Source organism: Cavia porcellus, unplaced genomic scaffold, assembly GCF_034190915.1.
Source record: "Cavia porcellus strain 051 isolate PalLab524CR breed Dunkin Hartley unplaced genomic scaffold, mCavPor4.1 scaffold_5, whole genome shotgun sequence".
NCBI lineage: Eukaryota > Metazoa > Chordata > Mammalia > Rodentia > Caviidae > Cavia > Cavia porcellus.
Genome location: NW_026947488.1, coordinates 33193963 through 33212851, shown reverse-complemented (window position 1 = coordinate 33212851; position 18889 = coordinate 33193963).

Sequence of the window (18889 nt, the reverse complement as noted above, 5' to 3'; positions counted from 1 at the left end):
CCTTGTTGCCCGGAAAGCTCCAGAGGAGGAATGGGTGAGTGTCAGGACAGAGGTCTCTGTTTGGGAGCAGGGTAAGAGGAGGGAGATCATGCTGGGTAACAATGGAAGACAGAAGGAAGCAGGTGGAAAACTTGACACCAGCCACGCCCCCCGCCTCAGCGGTGGGAAGAAAGGATGTGTCCTTGAGCAGTAGGCCTGCAGGATGTGGCCTTGCTACTGTTTCCTGCAATCTTAACTTTTTTGTAATGGACATTTTCAAACCCATGGAGAAGCCGAGGGGGTAGTACAAGAACAATCACCAGTGTGACGCCCTCTCCCGTGCTTGCTGCCAGCTTCTGTGAGCTCTCCATGCTGCCGATCCCTTTCCATCAGCAACCCCCACCTTCACCCCCAGCACATACACCCCAGCCAATTGTGGGGACACAAACCAGCAGAACTCATGACTAGACCCTGTGTAGGCAGCTCCAGGACTTGCCACTCCCGCACCTAGAGCCAGAGTTCCAGTGAACCCTCCCCCTGCCGGGCCCTGCTGGTGAGACTGCTGCATCCAGCCTGTATCCACCCACAGCGCCAAGCAGGACATGGGGAGGCAGGGTCTGGACTCTTGACAGCACCTGCAAGGAGAAAGTGGCACATCACAGGCAGCCGCTGCCTGGGGCTCATCACCCGGTGGGGACAACTGAGAACCAGGGCACCTGCCTTTGGAGAATTCTAAGGATTCCTCCTAAAAAAAGATGATTGGAACAGAATCAAGCCCTCACCCATCTTTTCTATGAGTTGTATTTTAGGCCAACAAAATTGTTGGTGAAACCAGTTTTCTTCTGGTAGGTTCTAGTAGCCTGGGTGGGGTTTAGCCCCATCCTCCCAACTTGGTACTGCACTCAGAGAAACAACTTATCTCTCCAAGAGTAACTTCTACATTCTTCTCATTCCAGAAATAAACCCCCTGCTCCCTTTTGCACATGCACCAAGCCCTTTCCAATCCTAAGACCTCACAACAACCCAAGCCTCCACCTCCAGCCCCCAGTAGATCTTTCTGTCTTTCATCTTACACAGGCAGATGCTCCTTAAAATCAGCAGTTAATATGTCATTTTACCCACTTCCCAAACTCCTCCCCCAGCCAAAACTGGTAAAAGTAGTCCCACTTTCTTTTTTCATTTGAGAGCTTCTAAACCCTGCCCCATGAAGCTTTCCCATGCCCACATTAAGGCTTCCTCCTTTGTCTCTTTTTTATCTCTCTCGTTTTCTCTGCACTGCTTCAGATTGAGTGCCAGAAATAATCACTTTCTCTGAAAATATGCCAGCTAAAAAAGTTAGATAATAACAGTAGATTTAAAATGTCACTCTGCTATTTCCCATAATCTAGTACTGGCTGCATGGAGGTTCTTAAAGAAAGAAGAAACACACTGGACGTCACCCACCTGCTTAGAGGTGCCGACCTCCACCTGCCAGGTGACATCAAGGATAAACCTGTGGTCAGGTAAAGGAGCCTGTGTTGAGGCCTACTGAGCTCAGAGACCTAGGGGGACACTGAGACACCACATACAAGATCCAGGCTGGGATGATCTTCAGGGGAGTGTCTGACTCAGTTAGCTTGGAGAAGGGGAGCAGGAACAGAGGAACCTCAGACCAGAATGACTCGAGACACCTTGAATTTACCGTAGTTTCACTCTTCATTTATTTATTTAGTTGTTATCTCTTGGAGAAGAGTCTCACTTTGCAGTTTAGGCTGAACTTGAACTCGTTTTGTAGCCCAAACTGGCCTGGCACTTGCAGTGATTCTCCTTTCTCAGCCTCCCCAGTGCTAGAATTACGGGCAGGAGCCACCACACCTGGCCTCACACTTAATTTAGATCCTGATTCAAAAAGACAAGTTGTAAAAATTGTTCACAGAAAACTGCATAATATGAATTCTAATTGGACTTCTGATGGTGGTTATTAAGTTTGAGGAATGTTAATACTGTTGGCTATGTTTTTAATGATTTTTTTTAATTTGGGGAGATATTTTCTGAAACATTTGTAGATGATTATTCTGCCTGGGATTTGCTTCCAAGCAACCAGCTGGGGCTGGGGAGGTTCACATGAAATTGGACTTGCTGAACTTTGAACTGAGGAGGCTGGGTGATGGGTACATGGCGATTATTAAATTATTAAGTACTACTACAGTGTCCCCTGGACTTTCTGAATGTGGTTGAAAATACCCATTATAAAACCTTAAAATTGCAAGGAGAAAATTGGCAAAGCACACTCTTTTAGGGTGTGCTCCCTTCTCTCATAAAAGCTCACACACACACACACACACACACACACACACACACACACACACACACACAAAGTCATGGAGAAGTCTAGTGTGCTCTGAGAAAGCATCTTCTGCAGCAGACTGCACTAGTTCTCACTTATGCACAGGACAAGCCATGCCGGGTGGTGCCTTGCTGGAACAAGGTCAGGGTGGTGCAGGAGCCTCCCTCCTCCCGGCTGCCCCTTGAGACTGTCACCGAGATTGTCATACAAAGCCACAGAAAGGCCAGCAATACAGAAGAAGGCTGCTTCTGTTGATGCAAACACTGCTTGGGAAGCTGCTTTGTTTCCTAAACTGAGTGCTGATTCACACGCATGATTCTGCATCGGCTCCCAGGGAACAGAACAGTAGAGACACGGCAACCAGATGGTGAGGTCGGGCAAGAGGAAGGCTCCTGTGCACACTGTCAGCCCATGAGGGCATCAACATGCCTGTGGATCACCCATCTCACCCACTGCCCCTCTGGCTCTCTGGTCACACGGTAACAATACTGCTGATGCCCCCAGATTGCCAAAGTCCTCCAGGCAGATTCCTGGCTGCACCCCAGCTGGCTCACTTGGCCCCTAGAAATCAGCTCATTGGGTTGGAGAGACTGATTCTCATCCAGGGTTTCCCATCTCCCCCAGACAATGGCTGTCAGAAGGATCTATGATCCTTCCCCTCACAGATGGGGACACAGGACCCCCTGGGCCAGGGCCAAGGCAGAGTGGGACCCTGAGCTTCAAGCCTCAGGCAATCAACACTGAAGACAAAGCCATCATGGCCACCAGCTGCTGGGAACACTGAGACGGGATTCCAGAGTGTGGCACCAGCAGGTTTTGCCAAGATAAGTCAGTCACAGAAAGCTGCTCACTGGAGCCTGGTCTGGCAGAGCCTGGCCTTTCTATGTCCAGTGCTATGCAGGGGCCCTAGACCTTCACCCCAGTCCACAGCACTGTACCCATCTGGGTCCTGTGGCAGGGACACCTGTACCAACACCAAGGCCCATCTGCTCACCCCAGCTGCCAAGTAAGGTGTGGGCAGAGGCGAGCAGCCCAGAACCAGCCCCAGTCCAGAGCCTTGGAATCTTGTGGTACCTGAACTATAAACTCTTGAAAGTCACACCCCCCCCCCAAATCCCAAATGTTAAAATCTTGACCATTGAACTCCCAAAATCTCAATTCCCATTGAGGAAGAAATAATCCAAGAAAGGTGCAAAGTAGAGCACAAATTCTCCTGGGTGAGGCCCAGCCCCTCTGTTTAGAAACACGTAGTCGGGCAGTGGCGGTATCCTTCCAGCTGGGGGCCTCCAGACCCTCCACAGAATTCAAGCCGAGTGTGCCTGAGGATTGGTGATAGCCACTGGCTGGGAAATGGTCACCCACAAAAGGATGCAGGGGATGGGGACAGGGACATGGACCAGAGGTTCACACCAGGCAGACAGAGGATGCATCTGTAACTAACCTCCTTGCCACACAGATTGGTTTTGTATTTGTCTTTTCTCCCCTGTTGTAATCACTTTTTTTAAAAATGAAAATTGATGTTTCCAGCATTTTGGCTTTCAGGGTTTAATATTAGGAATTATGAATTCAGGATTTTGCCTTCTAAGATCCGAGTGGATCAATGTGTGGTCTTTCCACTGTATCGTTCCAGGGACAAACTCAAGGGCCCATGTTGCAGTACAAATGGATGCATGCATTTTAATAGTCACTTTACAGTCTAACAAACTTGCTCTAAGTTTCCCTGGTTTATACTTCACCAGTACTGTGCATAATCAGCTTACAAGATTCTGAGGGCATCACCATCCACTGTGCCCCCAGCTTGACACCCAGTTGGCTGCCCCAAGAGGCTCCAGTTCTGAGTTCTCACTGACAGAGGAGCAGATGATGAGGGGGCTGCTCTTCAGCTGCATGAACCACACACCCCTCAGGGTAAAACAGTCAAACCTGGACATGTTAGTGCAGTGGTCATGCGGGCCCCACCGCTCAGTCCCCACACACAGACACAGGGATGCATCCTCTGTGTGGCCCAGCTATGACCCATGCCTGACACAGAAGGGCAGAGTCTACTCTGACAAGGATGGGGCTCTCCGGAAGTATGTCACACTGTTTCTTCTAGGAGAACCAAGACAGGAAACCACGTTCACCCCAGTTGCCACTGCTGCCTGTAGCACACACGGCATCCATCTGTCCCTTGCCCATACCAGACCAGCTCCATCCCCCCTGGGCCCCCAACCTCCTGGGCATGGCCCCCAGTGAGCTCCTGAGGATGAAACAGGTGGGAGAACTGGGTAGGTGCAGGGCACAGCTCACAGGACACCCTGGAAGCTTCCAGGCAGTGTGGGCAAGGAGGGAGCAGGTGGAGGGTGTCTGCTCTGCACCAGGCTGGTCCTGAGCTGTGCACTGTGGAGCAGGTATGGTTTTCTTTTCTTCAACCACTCCTGCTTTCTGAAAGGCAGTGAGACAGGGACTCAGCCATGCTGGGCTTCGAAGAAGCTGTTGGCAAAGAGGAGGGCTGGGGCTGCAGCTGGGGGCCACCAGGCAGGTGTGAGGGCCCTGGTTCCAACCCAGCTCTGCAAGAAAGAAAATCAGCAACATAGCCTCAGAGAGCTCATATCTCCTCTGAGCCTCAGCTTTCAAGTTTTGAACCAAGGGATACCAATGCCATTGGTCTGGACAGCAAGAGGCAGAGTGGCTTTGCAGGCCCTTGTGTGCAGGCTTATCAGCTTGACCCCACTGTCACCCAGCTCCCCCATCCTGGTGAGGAGAGTGACACTGAAGGCTCTCTGGGGCCTGCTTCCAATCAACTCAATGTGGTGATGACCCTCGATTGCTTGGAAAAGGCCTATGGGTCATATGACTCCAATAGGTCCAAGCATTGTTGGGTGACACCTCCCAAGGGTGACACATGAGAACGAGGGGCTTAGTTGGGCAGTTGGCTGCAGGTGAGCAGCTGAGGACAGCCAAGGCAGGTTGGACATCCAGTTCCCGGGGGCCGCACGGAGGCAGAGCCCGGAGTCCACAAGGTCATTCCAGCTCCTTAAGGATGGAAATCCCTGCCTTCCTCAGAAGTCTGTGGGATGTGCGATTCCTGCCCTGTAGCTGGTCCCAAAGCTCTCATGAGTTTTATCATCGAATGTGCACTCGCTGACATCTCCTAAAAAGACTTGCTCACAGCTCCTGCACAGGACTCCTCATTCCAATTCTGGTGCTCTCTGAAGCTCAGTGAAAAGGACCTGCGAGTCCTGATGCTCTCCTACCACTGCCACTTAATTCCAGGCCATCTGAAAAAGGGTCAGAAGATAAGGGCCTGCAGATGCCACCAAGATGTCTCCAATACCCCGCTGTCTCCATTGCCCCAAACCTGTTAGACCTGGTGGGCTGCATAACTGGATGCAGAGCCGCAGCGGCAGCAGAAGGCCTTCACCCCAGAGCATGTAACAGAACTGGCTGCTCATCGCTGTGTTTCAGCTGGGATCTGACTGCTCTCTGCATTTCTCTTGAGCCCGTCCTCAACATCCGAGTCCAGCAGGGCAGGCTGCTTCGGGACTCAGGAGGACACAGCACTACAGTCACAGGGCAGGGGTGCAGGCTGGTGTTGTGCCTTTGTCTGCAGAATACCTTTCCCTTGGGCTGAGGAAGAAGCCCACTCTCCTCCCCCACCAGTATTAAGTGCATGCTCTGCCACTGAGCTCTCCCCAGCCCTGCTGTGCTGTGTCCTAACTGAAAACTAACCATCAGCTAAACTTTGCAAATGTTTAGTGCAGACTCCACTGCAGGTATTCAGGAAAGCAAAAGCGTGTCCTAAATAAATAGAGGAGCAGCCTCACACCCAGAGGGTGATGCACACTCTTATCCTAAGGATTAAAGATCAAACTGGGTGGCCCCGGGATTCGGGAAGGGATGGGATGGATGAGATGGGATAGGATCCCAGCACTCTGGGAGGCTGAGGCAGAAGGGTCAAGTTCAAATCCAACCTGGGTAACTAAGTGATGCAGGGAAAATATGTCTCAAAATTAAAACTTCTTTTCAAAGGACTGAGGTTGTGATTCAGTGTGAAACCAGGGGTTCAATCCTTAGTACTAAAAAAAAAGAGGAAAAAGAAGAGAAGAAGGGAGGAAGGAAGGAAGGAAACAGGAAAAGAATAGAAGCAAAGCCTCTGTGGAGAGCTGTGTGGAGCCTCTTGTGGACTGTCATTCCCATACTCGGACTGCAGGGAACCTCAAGGTTGCTGGCTCCAACCCTTCATTCCACAAGTGTAAAGAAATCATCTCTAGAAAATATAAGTGACTGGACCAAGCTGAAACATCCAGATGCCCACAAAGCCAAACTAGAAACCATGACATACACGTGTGTGTGTGCAAGTATATATTTGCATGTGAGTTTGTCTGTGTGCGTGTGTGTGTTCACATATGTGACCACTGAGCTTTTCTCCAAAGAACTGCTCTCAGGAGCCCATGCTGGGGGAATGATTAAGTTATAGCACTTGCATTAGTGTCATGGAACTGTTGCTGAAACAAATACAGAATAGTTCATTAACCCAACAAGGATAGCAAGGTTAAGTTCACTGTTGTGTAACCTTGTGATGATATGTTGTGCATAAACTAAATCGTGCTGGCCAAGCGTCTATGCACAGCCAGGGCAACATTATCTGCCAACACACAACAAGAAGAACCCGCCTCCAAACCGCAGATGCCCCAGCGGTGGGGAGCCAGCAACCCGCCGAGCCACCCAGGGGCCCCCTGGGTAGAGTGGGGACAACCTTCTGGTCTCAAATCATTCCCTGTCTTTTCTAGCTTTCTATAAACCTATAGACAGTGCATTTTAACTGGAATGTACACGCGACTTTGTCACTAGAGACATGCAAGTGACCCTGGCCTGAGCCCTTGGGGGCCTTTGCCTGTCTCAAAGCTTGCCTTGGCGCCTACGCTTTCTTTGCATTCTGAAGCTTTACTTTGCACCCCACTTGCAGCTGGCTGTTGGGGGGAGCTGTGTTTCCTGGCTTTCTGGGGCTCTCTACCTGTCACACCTGAGTGACCTTATGTGGCCCTGGTGGCAGTCCTCAGGCCAATGGCACCCCACCCCCTTCTTACCCAGGATGGTCCTGACCCTGAATTCCTCTTTGTTTACTTACAAAGCCGGAGGAGAATTCTCAAGCCTCTGACCTCTGCTCTGACTTCCACCACCCTGCCAAGGAGCTTCCCTGGAGAGGGCCCATCAGGGGCCTAGGCAGGCCTGGACGTCCTCCCAGCACATCCCCAGGGGACACAGCTCTGGGGCTGGGCAGCATGAAGCCAGTTCTACTCCACAGTCACCTGGCTGAGCACTGGGGGCTGTGGGAAAGCTGCATCTGCTCTTCCTTCTCAGAACTCGGAGGAGCTCACTCAAATCCCAAGGCCTTGGTTAGCGGCGTGGCATGTTAAGGGGATTGGCCATGTCCTCCCTACTGCATTGGACAGTGATGCTACCCAAGGCAATAGCGGGGCCTTGATACAAGATAGGGCAGGGACTCAGAGCGCAAGACAGTTTCCTGGGTCATGGAAGTTATTTCAGCTGCTCCAAAACTCTCAAGAAAACCACCTGCTGGGTGCTGGGACTACTTTGGACATGCATCCCTTACCTTCACTCCAAAGCTTTCAGGAGCACCACAGGCTCTGCCCAGTAGGCAATGCACAGGTGAGATCACCTGTGAGGAGAGGGACAGGTGTGCACAGAGTCAGTGTGATGATAGCCCAGGCCACTGGCTAGGGATGTGATGCTGAGAGCTGGCAGCATGGTCTTCCGGGACAGCCAAGGCCAGCCGGATGCAGAAGTGGAGCAGAAGCTTCCAGGCCAGAAGGTGAAGATGTATGTGAATGCAAGGTAAGCCCTCCATACCCAGAAGACACAGGACAGGAGGCAGGGGTAGTGGCCACTGTGGAGGATTAGGGCCCTGGGTACCTGGGAGGGCTGGGGTCTCCATGCAGGAGGGGGCAGCGTGGGGCAGAGAACAGTCAGGAAGGTACATTCATACCCCAACACCCCCTGCTGCTGGGTCAGGACCTCAGGTTCTCAAGAGCCTTCCCTTTATCTCCCTGCCTCTCTCCAAGAGCCCACAGTAACCAGGGTACGCTCTGCAGTCTGGGACACATGAGGTTACCAGGGCCAGGCGTGGGGGCTGCAGAGTGGGCTCAGGGAACCCTCATGTCCACTCAGCTCTGAAGCCATTCACCTCATGACTCCAAGGTCCATCTCCTTCTTTGCCATGGTCTGAGGTCTGAGATGCACTGTGAGACCCAGGACATGGGGTGGAGGTCACAGGCTAGGGACTGAGTCTTGCCCTACTCCCATTTCGTACCCTTCACCTCAGAGACAAGCGACCCCCCATCAGCAGGGCCTCCAAGGGGGATCATGAGGAGCTAAAAAGCAGCACGCATAGAGGAGGTCCAGGCCCCACAGAGCCTGAGCTACACCAGCTCCTCAGAGGTAGGCTGGACTCTTAGAAGCAACCTTAGGAAGAGAGTACAAGGCTGCTGGCCATGGTCACCAAACTCAGCGCCAGCACAGTCAGTGCAGGCTGCCATCCACACCTGTAGGGGACTCACCAGGAGTCAACCCTCCGAGGATACCTATCCTCCCTGTCAGAAGTGCCCTGCATCTGAAACTGTATGCATCGACACAGCAGACAGACAGGACAGCCACCTGATCCCTCAGCACAGGTCCAAGGCTTGCTGTGATGAGGTCACCTGTGACTGCCTGCAGGTGAAAGGCATTCGAAACAGACGTGACCGGTTAGACTAGGACCCCACCCCCAAGACAGTTTTCTAGGTGTGTGTAGATATTTCAGAAACCTGAAAAAATGCAAAATCCAACAGCCTCTAGTCACAAGCACTTTGGATGCTCCACCTGCAGCTCATACTACAGCTGACCACCGAACAGACTTCCTCACACCAACCCAGGAGGCTGGAGTCTGAGCTTGAGGGCACCATGCAGCCCCAGACCTTGTTCCTGCACCTGCGGTACCATCTCCTCTGTGTCTGTGTCCCTGTCCCTGGCTGCAATGCCATAAGCAGTGTGGGAGGAGGGTGTGTGCTGGAGACCCCAGAAGGGCTCACCTCTCTCAGCCCCACCGGGCAGGTCTCCACCAGCCTCCTGTGCCCAGCTTCCTGGAGTGCAGGGCTGGGAATCCAGCCTTGCCTTCTGTGGTCCGGCTTCTCTCCAGTCGATAGAGCCCATGTAGCTCAGGGGGAACCAACCCAGGCAGTAGTACAGAATCTGGGCCCTGGTCTACCTGGGTACAGCAGCCTGGCTTCTCTGAAGGGTAGTGTGTGACTACTGCATGGAGCATAGGGGTCCCTACAGAGCAATTTGTCGGTCACCAAATCCATACATGCCCAAGGCCAGTCTAACTCCCATCTTGGAGCTCACTCAGGTGCTGCCTACCTGCCTGCACAGGTGCTTCCTCCAGCACTGATTGGCAGTGTGGGCTCAGGGGCCACCCAGCCCACCCTGCAGCCAGGTCAGAACCACACACACACAAGTACATGCACACTTGCACACACACCACACACACACACACACACACACACACACACAGGGAAGCCTGGCCCCCTCCTCCTTCCTCACCCGCTCTGCCCCAGGCCCTGGCAGCCCAGGAGGCCAGCTAGATCATGCCCAGGGCTACTCGGCCACCTGTGACCTCTGTGGCCTTCCCTGGGACTGGCAAGTAATGACATTGCCTCCAGGAAGTGGGGCAGATTAGCATCTCTGTAGAGAGTAAGCCGGCGGCCTCCAGAACAGCACTGTGGTTTCTGCTGGGTGTCTCCCAGGTAGATGTGAACCTGAAGCTTCTCTCGGCAGCAGAGAAACAGACCATGGGCTTCAGGGATCCAAACAGAAACTCCAGTCCAGCCTTGTAACCATGCCCTTGACAGCAAACCCAGGCCACAGTGGGGAAGACGGCTCAGTGCTGGTCCTGGCTAAGTCCATCCTGGGAGATGCAGCTGCCACTTTCTCGACACCTGAATTGGTTATCCCAGATTTAATTTTTATTAATCACATTCATGGTGGGAATTGGTGTGTGGCTTAGCACATCTTAATTCCTTTCACTGGGAATTAGAGAAGCCGAGCTGCCTAGACAAAGGCTTCCCAAAGGCAAGCCTGGATGAGAGAGAGGGACATGCACTGCTCTGCCCTGTGACAGTGTGGTCCAGTAGCCAGCACTGTCAGGCAGCACTCTGCAATATACCCCAGCTGGCCACCACCCCACACTGAGGACAGGACCAGTCCCAAACTCAGCTGTTACAGTGTCTCTTGGTCTGTCTTATACAGAGGCCCTCCAGATGATAGTGTGACAAAAATACAGCAGTTTGCAGGGAAGTAAATAACACAGGGGACTCTATGCTATTAATGATGTACATCTGCTTTAGGATTCACTTTTGGGTAGAGAAAACAACTTTTATGCACTGTGGGTGGGAATGTATTAGTACAACCTTTTTGTAAAATCATAGGGTAATTCCTTAGTAACCTAAAGGTGGAACAGCCACATGGTCCAGGGATTTGCCCACTGATTACACATCCACACGAAACCAAAAAAAAATCAGACCAAAAAGATAATCTACTCCCCAGCTTGTAACCCTAAGCAGAACTGCTATGTAAGGGGCAGCCCAGGTGCCCTCTGGAGGATGAGTGGGTGAAAGAAGTATGGAACATGCAGTGGGATTATATTCAGTGCAAAAAAACTATTATGGTTGATACATTGTATCAATTACATTTAGCAGTTTAACAAGCAACTCAGCAGGGAGCCAGAGTCCTTACTTTGTAAACATCTTCAGCCTGTGCAACAGGTTGGCAGGGAGATGGTATGAGTGAGTGCTACACCTACCCCACAGGTATCCTGCACACAATGTAAGGAAGGGAAAGAGGTGAGCTCTCATGTTCCACCTTTTGCTCTTGTTGCTTTTGCTGTCTTCTGCCACCATGAACAGATGCCCCTCAGCCACACCACCCTGCCTTGGAGCCAGCTGAGTATGGACTAAAACCTCCACAAACTGTGAGCTAAATAAACGTTTCCTTCCTTCCTTCATTTTGGGTGCCGGGTATTTTGTCTCAGCAACAAGAGAAAAGAAACCAAGGCAAAACCCAACCCCTGTGCCTCACTGTCTCCAGCACCACCCAAACACCAAGCAGGCCATGGCACTATGGCGATCTGGACTTCAGATCACGTATTTGCCCACCATGGGAATCTGTTACAACAGCTGTGAAACAGACATGCCTAAACCCCATGAACCCAAGTGTGTTAGGGTCGAAGTGCTGGAAAGACAGGCAGGCTCCTCTGCAAAGCTTCGTGCCCTGGGTCTCTCAGTGTGGCATGGGGACTGTCTCCACTGAGATGCCCATTATTGATGCAGCGAGAACCACACGTACACTTGAGAGCGTCCTGTAGCTGATCCTCCAGAGAAAACAATGGGCCACCAACATTTAATTTACAAATACAGGTTCAGTAGAGGAGGGACTGATACACCAAACACATCCTCAGGCCCAAAGAAAACTATTTTGCCTCAGGAAGCCATAATCACAGTGAAAGGAGTCAGCCTCAACAGTTACCTCAAAGGGCTGATGGCAAGCACAGTACCTACAAGTGTTATTGGAGGCCAAAAAGCAACAATACGGGTGATACATAAATTAAACACCAAGGCTGAGAGTCGGCAGCATCACAAGAGAAAGCACAAGGACACCAATGAGGGCGACGGATTTGCAGAGAAATGAGGAAGAAGGTTGGGGTACAGCGCCAGGTCTTTCTGAGCTAACAATGTATTTATTTGTTATTTCAAAAATGCAATTATATTTCAGATAAAAAAATTTTGATAAACTAGAGTAAGATTATGTGATTTCAGTCACAACATTAAGGTACTAGGGTTCTCATCACAGAGATCATCTGATGTATGATTTGACATGACTCATTGTTAGAGTTCCAGTACTTATGTGAAAATTTAACTTTTTTAAAAGTGCATGAAAAAATTGGTATTGACAGTGCATCTTTCTAAGGTAGAATGTCAAAGCTTTTCCAGCGCTGGGGCTTTCCCTGGCTGTGGACCAACCCTAGGACACAGCAGAGCCAACCTTGCATATGCACAGCTGCCTTGCCTTGTAAACTAGAGCTGTGTGTGTGAGGAACGTGATCTAAAAGAAGAAACTGTATAGATGTGAAAGACACCAATTTGTATAAAATAACTTGCTCTCGTAGAAATCACAGTGTTTTGGTTTGGTATTTAATGATATTTTTGAGTGAAAATTATCACTGAGGTAATATATGACTGCAACAGAAATAATACTTTTTGTATTAAAGAGCACTGCATTGATTTGCCAGGTTTTGTAACTTACCAAAGGTATTACGTTCCTTGGATTTGTGCATTAGGACTCACCAGCTGTACTGTGGGCTGGTTATGCTAACTAAAGAAACAGCGCCTGAGTTCCACCACACTCTTAAATAGCGCACTTTACGCTCACACAGAAGAGTGGCTATTCACATTGTTTAGTGTTTCATATTTGCTTAACTTACAAATAGCCATGTGTCAAAGCTACAGCTTTATAGTCAGTTGCTAAGGCCTGGTATGTCAGGTTATTTAACTAGAATTACTTTTTTAAATAATCATGACCTTGAAACATCTTTTTCACATGAGGAACTGTGTGTCGTTTCAAAGGTCCCAGATGAAGTCCTGATCTAAAGCATAAATTAGTGTTTTTAATAATATGGTACCACAGCAGGGGTCAGGGCACTGGGGGGATGAAGTATGCAGTGGACAGTGGCGTCTGCACCAATCACGGCAGGTTCTATCAGAAATCCACATTTTGAATTACAAAATGGCTGACAGCAAAAACCAGTCCAGTAAATGTATTTTGCTTAGGATTTTCTAGTGGGAAGTTAACTAGTAAATAATATCTTGGAAATGTTGTGTGTAATTTTTGTTAAAGGCTTTTGCTTTTCTTTTACAGTGCTTAGTGTGATAAACTTTTAGTTGGGTTTCCTATTAAGAGATCACTTAAGACATGTATATAAATCACAGGAACAGTACCTTTTTAAAATTAGTGTTTCTAAAAAAAATAAAGTTAGTGTTTCTCTACTTAAAATACTGTGTGGTTTAAGAATTCTTAAGGGTGGGCTAGGGATTTAGCTCAGCGGCATAAGCACCTGCCTTGCAAGTGCACAGTTGTGAGTCTGATCCCCAGTACAAAAAAAAAAAAAAGAATTCTTAAGGGTGCCATGTATGGTGGCACACACCAGTCATCCCAGCATTCCAGAGGCTGACACAGGAAGATCATTGTGAGTTCGAGACCAGCCTGAGCTACAAAGGCCATTATGAACCGCATAGCAATACTCTGTCTCAAAAAGACAAAAAAAAAAAAAAAAATTCTTAAGGACATTACTAAATTCTGTAAGTTTTCTGACACATGTATTTTGTAACCAGAGATGCTTTTTACAATTAAAATACTATTTCAGATTTTTTTTAAAAAACATGGCTAATTATGTACTGGTACTTGACAAAAAGTAATGCATAATTTCTATAAATTATACTTGTTCTGGAAAAAAAAAAGGTGTAATGAGCCAGTCGTGGTGGTGCATGCCTGCAATCCCATCACTCAGGAGGCTGAGGCAGGAGGATTACTGTGAGTTTGAGGCCAGCTGGAGCTACAATAGTGTGACCATGACTTTAAGAAAAGTGTAATACCTAATGATAAACCTTTTTGTCCTTCATTTGATTTTTCTTAACTCAGATCAAGTGATAAAATATCTATAAATGTTAATTTTCCAATGTGGTGAGCTACTTCTTCTGATTCATGGCTTCTAGTTCACAGCAGTCTCATTGAAAAGGACTAAACTGGAATAAAATGTTGAATTACAGCTATAAAACATCCTATTTAATATTAAGGTGATCTTACAAGAATTAAAATGGCCTTTGTTAATTTTAATTATAAAATTTAAGAATGAATGAAATCCTATCATTTGCATAATGACAGTGGTACAGAAAGTCACTGCCTTAAGCAGACCTAGTCAGAAATCGAATGACAGTGCCACAGCCACACGCTACTCTCTGGAAACCGTAAGCCAGCTGGGGAGAACAGTCGAGCATTGCCCGTGGGGCTGGACAGGGCAGAACAGAGTTCAGGGTGGCACCAGAAACACAGAGCAGGGTGACTGTGCTGCTTCCTGGCCCAATGGGGTAGCATTGGCTGAACAGCCCACTGTGTGACAGACTCAAAAAAAAATTTTTTAAAAAGCACTTTATTAGCTGAGCTCAGCAGTGACACTGTCCCCAATGGCAAGTGTGCGCCTGAGCCAGGGCCTGCAGGGAGTTATAAAGTAGCAAGCTACAAGGGAGGGGTCCGGGGTCTTAGGATCAGTTTGTCCCCATGAAAGGAACCAGGGAGGAAGGGAGGGGGTTACATGGTGGATATGTCACAAGGTTGCAACTGCAACTTATCTGGCAATTACAGTTTTACAAGAAGAGAACGAGTTATAATAAGAACAACACATTTTGGATTTTTGAGCTTATAACAGGTGAATTTCAGGATGGCTGGAAAAGAAGGGTACAAACCCCACGCTCGAAAACCTGGCTTGCTGTGAAATGGACCTGCTCACTTCCTGGCGTGATCACTGCGTGCTCTGTGCAGGCTGAGCTACCACAAAGTGCCCACCTAAGAAAGTTCAGAAACAACGCAGAGAGGTGTGTGAGGCTCGAGCCCTCACCCAGCTTATGTCCCTGAGTTCTGGGCTTCATCCCTGTGACTGCAGGGGAGGCAAGGAGAGGCACAAGGCACAGCGAGCACCCCCAGTGAAGTGAGCTCCCTGCAAGGTGGAGGAGCTCAGGCTCTCCAGGGAGGACGTCCTGGCAGACCCCCTCAGGGCAAGAAGACATAGGACTGAGACTGCAAGGAGGTAGGGAGTGGACCACAGCCTCCCCTCTGCTGACCCTCCTTGCCTGGCACAGTGAGCCAGTCATTGGGGTGCTGTAGACTTCTGTGTAGGCTCCAGCCACCCAAAGAATTGGACGGGAAATGGTGCAGCAAGGTTTTACTTGTATTAAAGGTAGCTGCAGGAACTCTCGCCCTGACCTGGGGACCCAGGCCAGTTCCCCACCAGACCTGGGGACCAGTCCAGATCAGAGACTGTGGCAGCGATGGCTGGGAGCTCCGCCCAGCCTGAGGGAACTTTCTTCCTGACTTGGCGACCAGACTGGCTCCCCACCGGACCTGAGACCAGGCCAGAAGGGTGAGAGTAACAGCAGCGGCTGGGAGCTCCACCCAGCCTGTGGGAACTTTCTCCCTGACCTGGGGACCCAGGCCGGTTCCCCATCGGACCCGGGGACCAGGCCAGTTCAGAGACTGTGGCAGCGGCGGCTGGGAGCTCTGCCCAGCTTGAGGAGACACTCTTCCTGGCCTGAGCAGCAGGCCATAGTTCCCTGCTGGGTCCAGTGAGTGGGGCCATCGCAGGGTACCCCATCCCAGGCTGGTGGATCTCTCTCCCACACCTGGAACAACACTTGAAGCTCCCAAATACAGGAAAATGACAAAACGAAAGTCCAAAATGCAATCTCAAATATCCAGCCCATCCCAAGAAAGCCCAGGAGCCATGTGCATAGAAGAAAACACATGCCACATGACTGAAATACCTGAAATAATGGTAACTGAAATAAAGAATCAAGTATGGGAAGCCTTAAAGGAATTCAAACTAGAAATATTCTCTCAGATGAAAGAAGAACTGATAAAAGAAATGAAGCAAATGCTAAACATAGCTAAAGAAGAGGCAGTTAAAAAATTAGAGGAACTAAACAAAAAGATAGAATCCCTGGATGAACAATATAAGAAACAAACAGAATACATAAAACAGATGCAAAGAGATATACAGGAAACCAAAAACTCCATTGAAAGTTGTAAAAACCGCCTCAATAAATGTGAAGATAGAATCTCAGACCTCGAAGACAAGATTGCAACAAGTGAACAGGAAAGAAAAGATCTTTTAAAAATAACAAGAAATCAAGAAATAACAATTCAACACCTACAGGATGACGCAAAGAGAAACAACATAAGGTTGATAGGGATAAATGAAAAAGAAGGGGACAACATAAAGGATGTCAAGAGGATATTTAGAGAGCTAATAGCTGAAAATTTCCCAAACATGAGATTGGAAACTGATATCAAGATCAATGAAGCATATCGATCTCCAAATAGTCACAACCAAAATAAATCTACACCCAGACATATAATAATGACCATCTCAGAAATTGAACAAAAGAATATAATATTAAAGGCTGTCAGAGAGAAAAGACATCACCTATAAAGGAAAACCTATCAGAATTACAGCAGACTTCTCAGCACAAACAATAAAGTCAAGAAAAGCATGGAGTGATGTATTTCAGATCCTAAAGGAAAATGATTTCCAATCTAGGCTGATGTACCCTGCAAAACTGTCCTTCAAATTTGATGGAGAAATAAGATACTTCCATAACAAAGATCAGCTGAAAAACTTCATGATCACCAAGCCAACCCTGCAAAGAATGCTGAAAGACAGTCTAGATACATTTAGGAAAAAACCATTAAACAAAGCAGACAGTTGAACAGAGTACAAAGATAAACATACAACAGCAGAAAGATAATATGTCAACAATAAACCAATTTATAACAGTTCTTACTATTAATGTAAATGGTCTCAATACACCAATTAAAAGAAACAGACTGGCAGAATGGATCAAGAAACAAAATCCAACCATATGCTGTCTACAAGAAACCCACCTAACTCAAAAGGATACTCACAGACTCAAAGTCAAAGGATGGAAAACAACACTCCATGCAACAGGAACCCAAAAAAAAGTGGGAGTAGCTATTCTGTTTGCAGACGAAGTCAACTTCAAGCCAATAATGATTAGAAAGGATAAAGAAGGTCACTACATACTGGTTAGGGGAAAACTCCAAGAGGAAGAGATAACTATCTTAAATATATATGCACCAAACTCCAGAGCACCCAGTTATATAAAACAAGTACTAACAGAAATGAAAAACCAAATCAGCAGTAACACAATTCTGACAGGAGATCTTAACACACCATTGACACCAATGGAAAGATCAATCAAACAGAAAATCAACAAAGAAATAAAAGAACTGAATTGCACCTGTGAACAAATGGACTTAATAGACATATACAGAGTATTCCACCCAACAATAACAGAATACACATTCTTCTCAGCAGTACATGGGTCATTCTCTAAAATAGACCATATATTAACTCACAGAACATATTTAAATAAATGCAAAAGAGTTGAAATTATCCCTTGCATGCTATCGGACCATAGCGCCATGAAATTAGTAATTAACGATAAAAGATCTGCAAAAATCCCACAAACACATGGAAACTGAATAACACATTCCTGAGTAATCAGTGGGTCACAGAGGAAATTAAAAAAGAAATTAAGCAATACCTACAAACAAATGAAAATACAGATACAACTTACCAGAATCTATGGGATGCAATGAAAGCTGTCCTCAGAGGAAAATTTATTGCACTGAGCTCCCACATCAGGAAAACAGAATGAATACAAATAAACAACATGATGCTACACATCAAACAGCTAGAAAAAGAAGAGCAAGTCAAGCCCAAAGCCAAAAGAAGAGAGGAAATTATAAAAATCAGAGCAGAAATCAATGCAATAGAGACTAAGAAAACAATCCAAAGAATCAACGAATCAAAAAGTTGGTTCTTTGAAAGAATAAATAAAATTGATAAGCCCCTAGCCAACCTTATTTTAAAAAGGGAAGAAAGAGCTCAAATCCATGCAATAAAAACTGAAAAAGGTGAAGTCACTACAGACTCAATAGAAATACAGAAGATCATCAACACGTGTTTCGAAAACCTCTACTCTCAAAGGTTTGATAACATAGAAGAAATAGACAGATTCTTAGAAACATATGAAGTACCAAAGCTAGATCAAGAGGATGTAAAACTGCTGAATAACCCAATCTCTATCAATGAAATTGAACGTGTAATTAATTCCTTACCTACAAAGAAGAGCCCAGGCCCAGACGGATTCACTGCAGAATTCTACAAGAAATACAAACAAGACCTAATACCGACACTCCTCAAACTCTTCAATGAAATTGAAAGGGAAGCAATCCTTCCCAAGTCATTCCTGGAAGCAAATATTACTCTAGTACCAAAACCTGGGAAAGACCCAACCGAAAAAGAGAACTACAGACCAATCTCCCTAATGAACACAGATGCAAAAATCCTCAATAAAATATTGGCAAATAGGATGCAGCAAATCATCAAGAAGATTATACACCATGACAAAGTGGGATTCATCCCAGGCATGCAGGGATGGTTCAACATACGTAAATCAATAAATGTAATCCACCATATCAATAAAGCCAAAAGTAAGAATCACATGATCATTTCCATAGATGCAGAAAAAGCCTTTGATAAGGTCCCACATTCATTCATGATAAGAACTTCACAGAAAATTGGAATAGATGGTCTTTACCTCAATATAATAAAGGCTGTCTACAACAAACCAACAGCCAGTATCATACTAAATGGCCAAAAATTGAAAGCATTTACTTTAAAATCAGGCACAAGAC